The sequence below is a fragment of the Danio rerio genome, chromosome 16, assembly GCF_052040795.2.
Source record: "Danio rerio strain M-AB ecotype USA chromosome 16, GRCz13ab, whole genome shotgun sequence".
In the NCBI taxonomy this organism is placed as follows: Eukaryota; Metazoa; Chordata; class Actinopteri; order Cypriniformes; family Danionidae; genus Danio; species Danio rerio.
The window spans coordinates 38,117,075-38,123,074 of NC_141036.1; the positions used below are offsets into that span (position 1 = coordinate 38,117,075).

The 6,000-nt window shown below is 35.4% G+C and overlaps 1 non-coding gene across 6 annotated transcripts in view; it reads right to left on the reverse strand.

Moving 5' to 3' along the window:
* Positions 1-5,722, reverse strand: part of LOC147833392 (uncharacterized) — a 68,944-nt gene extending 63,222 nt beyond the window's left edge. For 2 of the 6 annotated variants that reach the window (XR_015511665.1, XR_015511660.1), the window contains exons 1-2: positions 5,551-5,683; positions 3,813-4,011 (exon numbers count right to left, since the gene is read on the reverse strand). This is a non-coding gene — a transcript (uncharacterized LOC147833392). Of the gene's footprint in view, positions 1-3,812; positions 4,012-5,273; positions 5,458-5,550 lie in introns of those variants that run through there. The other 4 variants (XR_015511663.1, XR_015511662.1, XR_015511664.1 and 1 more) reach the window with 3 other exon arrangements.
* Between the last annotated feature and the right edge of the window lie 278 nt (positions 5,723-6,000).

The window sequence follows — 6,000 nt, forward strand, 5'->3', positions numbered from 1 at the left end:
ATAGGCAAGTAGTTTGTGAATAAGTGCTTAACGTTACCGGAGATGTGAATCGTTTCAAATGAATTAGCTCGACTTGGTGAATTAGTTCAACCGGTTCACTTAGAAGATATGGTTAAAAAGAACAATTAATTCACAATCTCACCTATTATTTGGCACAAATGTGTTAAATTAATACTTTTAAATATTTTCTTGGGTTGTATTGTCACCGTGCTGCTGTCCAGCTGTTGTTTTTGTCGCGGGAGCAACAGCGAGGATGACTGGAGGTGCATCAGAAAAAAAAAAAAAAGACTATATTAAACCTTTTACCATTAAAAATCATTTCTATTCATAAATGAGTAATACAAATAAAATTATGTTGTCTCTACATTCCTTCCAAAATTTTTAGACGAGTTTCTAGTATTCATTCTTTCAACCATGGTGAACGCACGGAGAAAAATTGCTCTTGCTTTTGACTTTTTTTTTTTATTTCAGACACCGTGAGAATCAGCTTCTCCCCCATAGTGCAGAACAAAACTGAAAATTCGGTGTGACTGCCACAAGAGGGCGTATTCCGACAGTTGTGACTATGTCATGTGCATACAGTAGGATTATGTATGAAATACATTTAAAAAGATAAAGACGAAGGACGTTTTCACTATAATTTTTGTTATATTCAGCTGGTTTTGTAAGTACACAATACTGTTTCAGTTAGTTCTAGTTTTTTTTTTTTAACTCTCATTTTATTTTTATTTCAGTTAACGAACATGTTTATTTTTCAGTTCTAGTTTTTTTTTTTTTTTTGTTAACTATAATAACTTTGCTGTCAATAGAATGTGTTTAATGCCAAGCATTGCTACTCATAGGATATTAAAAGCACCTGAATTGCTCCCACAACCAAATATCTACTGTCAGACATAAAGTCTACTCTGTGTTTTGGGTGCAAACAATTTTTGGGCAGGGCCCTTTACAACCCCGCCTCTTAGTTGACAAATTTAGGTGAGCCCATGAGCGTTCTGGTCTCAGTTTGCTGTCCCCAGTGAGCTCTTCTTCTGCTACTGTAGCTCATCTGCTTCAAGGTTTGTTCAGAAATGCTATTCTGCAGATCTCTGTTGTACTGAGTTATTGTTTCCTTTCTGTCAGCTTGAACCAGTCTGGTCATTCTCATCTGACCTACCTCTAGCATTAACAAGGCATTTTCACCCACAGACCTGTCACTAAATTTCCTCTTATTCTGATCTCTTTTAGTATACCCATAGAGATGGTTGTGCGTGAAAATCCAGCAGATAAGCAGTTTCTGAAATTATCAGAGCAGCCCATCTAGCACCAATGACCTGCTATGTAAAAGGTCGCTTAATCTTCCCCATTCTGACGTATAAAGTTGCTGTCATGTGTCTGGATGAACAGATATTTGCCTTTAACAAGCAGCTGAACATGGGCATGTTCAAGCTCAAACCGGTGCTGTGTTTTGCTACAGTTTATTAGTTGAACAAAATGTTTTTTGGAAAGAGTGTGCAACAATTGTGCAACAAGGTTTAAGATATGTTTTCTCTTGTTTGGTGGGTGTGTCAAAAATGGCAGCTCAATCAGTATAGCAACATGTATATAGTGTAAACCATGCAGTATTAATGAGTATTAAAGTCTTCTCTATTAGGCTGCATTTACACTGCATGGTTCAAAGTAACTCAACTCAGATTTTCTTGTCCTATGTACTATAGCACAGATCGGATCTGGCCCATGTACATGTAAGCAGGAAAAAAAAAAATCACATGGATTCCGAATTACTCAAATCAGATTCTTGTGTCTGCAGTGTAAGCAGATAGATCGGATTTACACCTGTCAATCACATCACTAACATCACTAAAAACTGTTGTTGATGTCAAGTCTGATGCTTTCATTTCAGAACAGATTTCAGAAGAGTCCCAAACATTAAATCTCATACATGAGGACTAAAACAGCTTTTATATTGTCATGTAGCACAAGTATTTAAACATTAATGAAAGAGAGAGAGATAATTAAGCTGGTCATCAAAAAAATTGGACAGTGACAAAATCAAAATTAACCATTAAAAAATCAGCAGTGTAAATGTGGCCTTATATTCTGGATGACCAGGGATGACTGTAACATTATTTGAGTATAAAATTCGTATTCATACTGAATTTCATTAAGCTCAGAAAACTTTACAAAAAGAACACAAAGAATGGCCTTCTGTTGGCGCCAATAGCCTAGAGGTTAGCGTGTCAACACATGGCACTGATGTGTTTGCGGCAACCAGAGTTCAATTCCTGGCTCGAGGTCCTTTGCTGATCCTTACCCTATCTCTGCTCTCCACACTTTCCTGTTTCTAATCTCCACTGTCCTATCAATAAAGATGAAAACCCTTAAAAACTTTTTAAAAATAAAAGAATGCCCTTCTCAGCTGCCATAGTGGCAACTCCTGCAACGCACCATTGTTTCCCTTTAAAGAACATTAAGCATGTTTTGTAGAGGCTGCACTCAGCCTAAGGGTAATTCATCAGATTATTATCAAGCTATATGAGAATACTTCTGTGGACATAAAGCAAACATACTGACTTTATTCAATAGTTCCCTCTCTTTAGTGTCAGTATATGGCGCATTTTCTCAAGAGCGAAAATAAGGGAGCACTCAGATTTCAAGGTAAAGACGAACAAAGGTCTCAGTGGTTTGAAATGACATGAGGGTGAGCAATTAATAATACAGCTTTCTTTTTGGGATGAACACCCTTAAGATTTGGACATCCAAATCAGAATTGCAATTTTTTAGTGAGTACTTGAGCAGCTTTATGCTTACGGATCAATATTATTACACATAAAAGTTTGAAATCTATTAATTAGTTTTGTCATTGGTACAGAAATCACTCAGATTTGACTGAACATATTACTATTCATGTTTCAAAGATAAGAAATTTTTTTTATGATTTTGGAACAACACAATGGTGTGTAAATGACAGAATTCGCATTTTGGATTCAAATATCCCTTAAAAGAAAGTCTCAAAAACTCTCATCATTATTGGTTTTATAGGACTCTTTCTTGTCTAGAAGTTTTGAAATTGCAACTCAAACAATTTACACTTGAAGTCAGAAGTATTAGCCCTCCTGAATTATTATTTCTAGAGGTCTCCATAATCCTGGACCAGGCCGTATCCTGAACAGATGCTGTGCTGGTCATGAAGGAGTGGAGAGCATGAGACTGATTCGCATTGATCCTGTGAAATATTTCTAGAAATAAAGATGATTTGAATTTAATTTTTACCCAATCTCCAATCTCTCTTTTAGGAAGAAAATTTTCAACACGTTTGTAAACATAATAGTTGTAAAAACTAATTTCTAACAGCTGATTTCTTTTATCTTTGCCATGATGACAGTACATAATATTTTACTAGATATTTTCTAGTAAGATACTAGTATTCAACTTAAAGTGCAATTTAAAGGCTTAACTAGGTTAATTTCGCAAGTTATTGTCTAATGATGGTTTGTTCTGTAGACATTTAAAAAATATATTGCTTAAAGGGGCTATTAATATTGACCTTAAAATGTTTTATTTTAATAAAATTTTATTCTAGTTGAAATAAAACAAGTATGACATTCTACAGAAGAAAAAATATTATAAGAAATACAGTGAAAATTTACTTTGTTAAAAATTCACAGGGGGGCTAATAATTTGGACTTCAACTGTATGTAAACATCAGATCTGGACCGCTGACTACAAAATACCCAACGTCATAATTTAGAGGTTGGCGTGTTCAAACCAGCGAAAAAAAATGTAGCGAGAAGAGGAGGAAAAAGAATTGTGAAAGAAAAAAAAAAAGGGATGACCTTTCACTGTTGCCACTGTGAAACGTGGCACTAGGCAGTGGAGGAGCCGTGTAAAACCAGCCAGTGCATTCCAAGGGTTTATTCATAATCCCAGAGAAACTCTCCAGTGCTCTCTGTCAGTGCTCGCTTTAGAGCCGGTGTCCACTTGACAAGGGGTTTGCACGTTGGTTTGGCCACAAACATCTTTGTGCTGACAACACTAGAAGACTCAAATGGTTGTACATTCAAACGAAGCAGAATCTCACAACATAAAACTATCAGCAGCATAAAGAAAGATGACTTTGGTCACAATCTATTCCTGGGGGGGTTTAACATTGGGAACACTGGTCGTCCTTAATCCAGTTCAAAAGCACAGTCGATGTATTTGATATTTCTGTCAGGGAAAACATCACTGAGGTTTGTTTCGGCAAATGGAGCCAGATGTATTTTTGCTGTACACATTTTTTCAAAAACCTCATCACTCTTGATTGCTGTCATCACGATGGGCCAAAATGAGAGATGAGAGAATTTGGAGCTCAATGGCAGCACACAAAGTAATCTGTCTAAGTCTTTACGTGACACCGTCAAGCTCGATGTTTAATGGTAAAGGTCTGGAAGCCGTGTCTGCGGTTTGGCTACCCCCAAAATATAGTCTTCCTCCATTCTCTCGTTCTTTATCTTTCTCCCTTACTCTGAGGTCAAAACATTTCTTTCCTGTAGATGGACAACGATGGTTTGAGTGGTTTTCCAACACTCCATTACTCAAGCAGCCATTTTTGTGGGTGAAAAGGGGTTGTATGGTCTAAATATAACAGTGTGTCAGGCTTCCAGCAGGACAACAGAGCATCACCCATTACATTAGTGTTGGTTTATGACCAATACTCCACTTGGCAATGCATAGTGTACATGGACATGCATACAGCGCCGCACTGTGTCAAACTATGGTGGCTGAAACAAAGCATTTACAGTATGTCTATCATCAGCTATTGTTATAATCTCGATTTTTCTTGGACATTTAAATATGTATGCAGATATCCAGATTCTGACATATAAAAATTCAATTTTTATTAAGATCTCTTCGGCTCACCAGTGGTGCATTTATTTGATTTTAAGTAATTATTACCTATAACCACCTAACTTTAATTTTAAAAAGTATATAAAAAGTAATATTTTTAATAGTAAATTATTTCTGTGATGGTAAAGCTAAATTTTCAACTGCCCTACAAAATTCTTGATGTTTTTCTGTGTGTGTATATATATATATATATATGTGTTTACTTTGGTACTTTGAATATTTGGTCTGGAATCACATGTAATTATGACATAAAAACAACATTATATATTTGACTGTCATCAATGTTATATTTTGATAGTCATTTGGCGCTAATATGATTTCATTATTTGGTGTTTGCAAAGAATATGTTTCTAAACTGATATTACTAAGGACACATTCTGAATGTATGAATATAAAATCAACTTTACCTTGAACCGGCTTGTACACCTGCAGATCAAATCTGCCTTTTCCAGTAGAAAACACTGCTCATGGTCCGTTAAAAGTCTTTTTTCAAGAATTATAGCATTAAATTAAGCCCTTAGGGTTCAAAACAGCCGCTAAAATTAAGTCAGCGTGACAACCTGTCATGTGGATTTGAGTCTTCGTGACACTGACGTCTCAAAGATTTGAGCTTTAACACAATTTTCACTAATAAAAGTTAAAGTGAATTACTCAAATTTCCTAATTATCCTTGAAATTACTCACACTTGATCGAGTCTCATGGGTCCATTTGGTAAGCATCTTGTTTTAGACAACAGATTGAAAGGCGCCATATTACTACGTTCATTAACCAATTCATTTGCAGCATCTGCTGTGATAATAAATCCTGCAAAAGCACGTGCACAAACGTTGCTGCTAAATCTGGTATTTCTCACGTAATTTGTGACCAGAACAAATTCATATCTGATTCTCCGTCCCCCTCTAGTGGCCACACCATGATTCACGTCTCAGTCTCAGTCTCTTTTTTTTTTTTTTTTTTTTTTTTTTTACAGTTTTGTATTATTTTAATCTTAATGTATGCTATTGGTATTTGGTATATTCATATACAAGCTATTACCAAAATTTTCAATTTCTGAAAATCAAATGTGAGTTACTTTAAATAGAAGAAAATTTGAAAAATAAACAGATTTAGAAGAAATATTTATTTGTTCATTT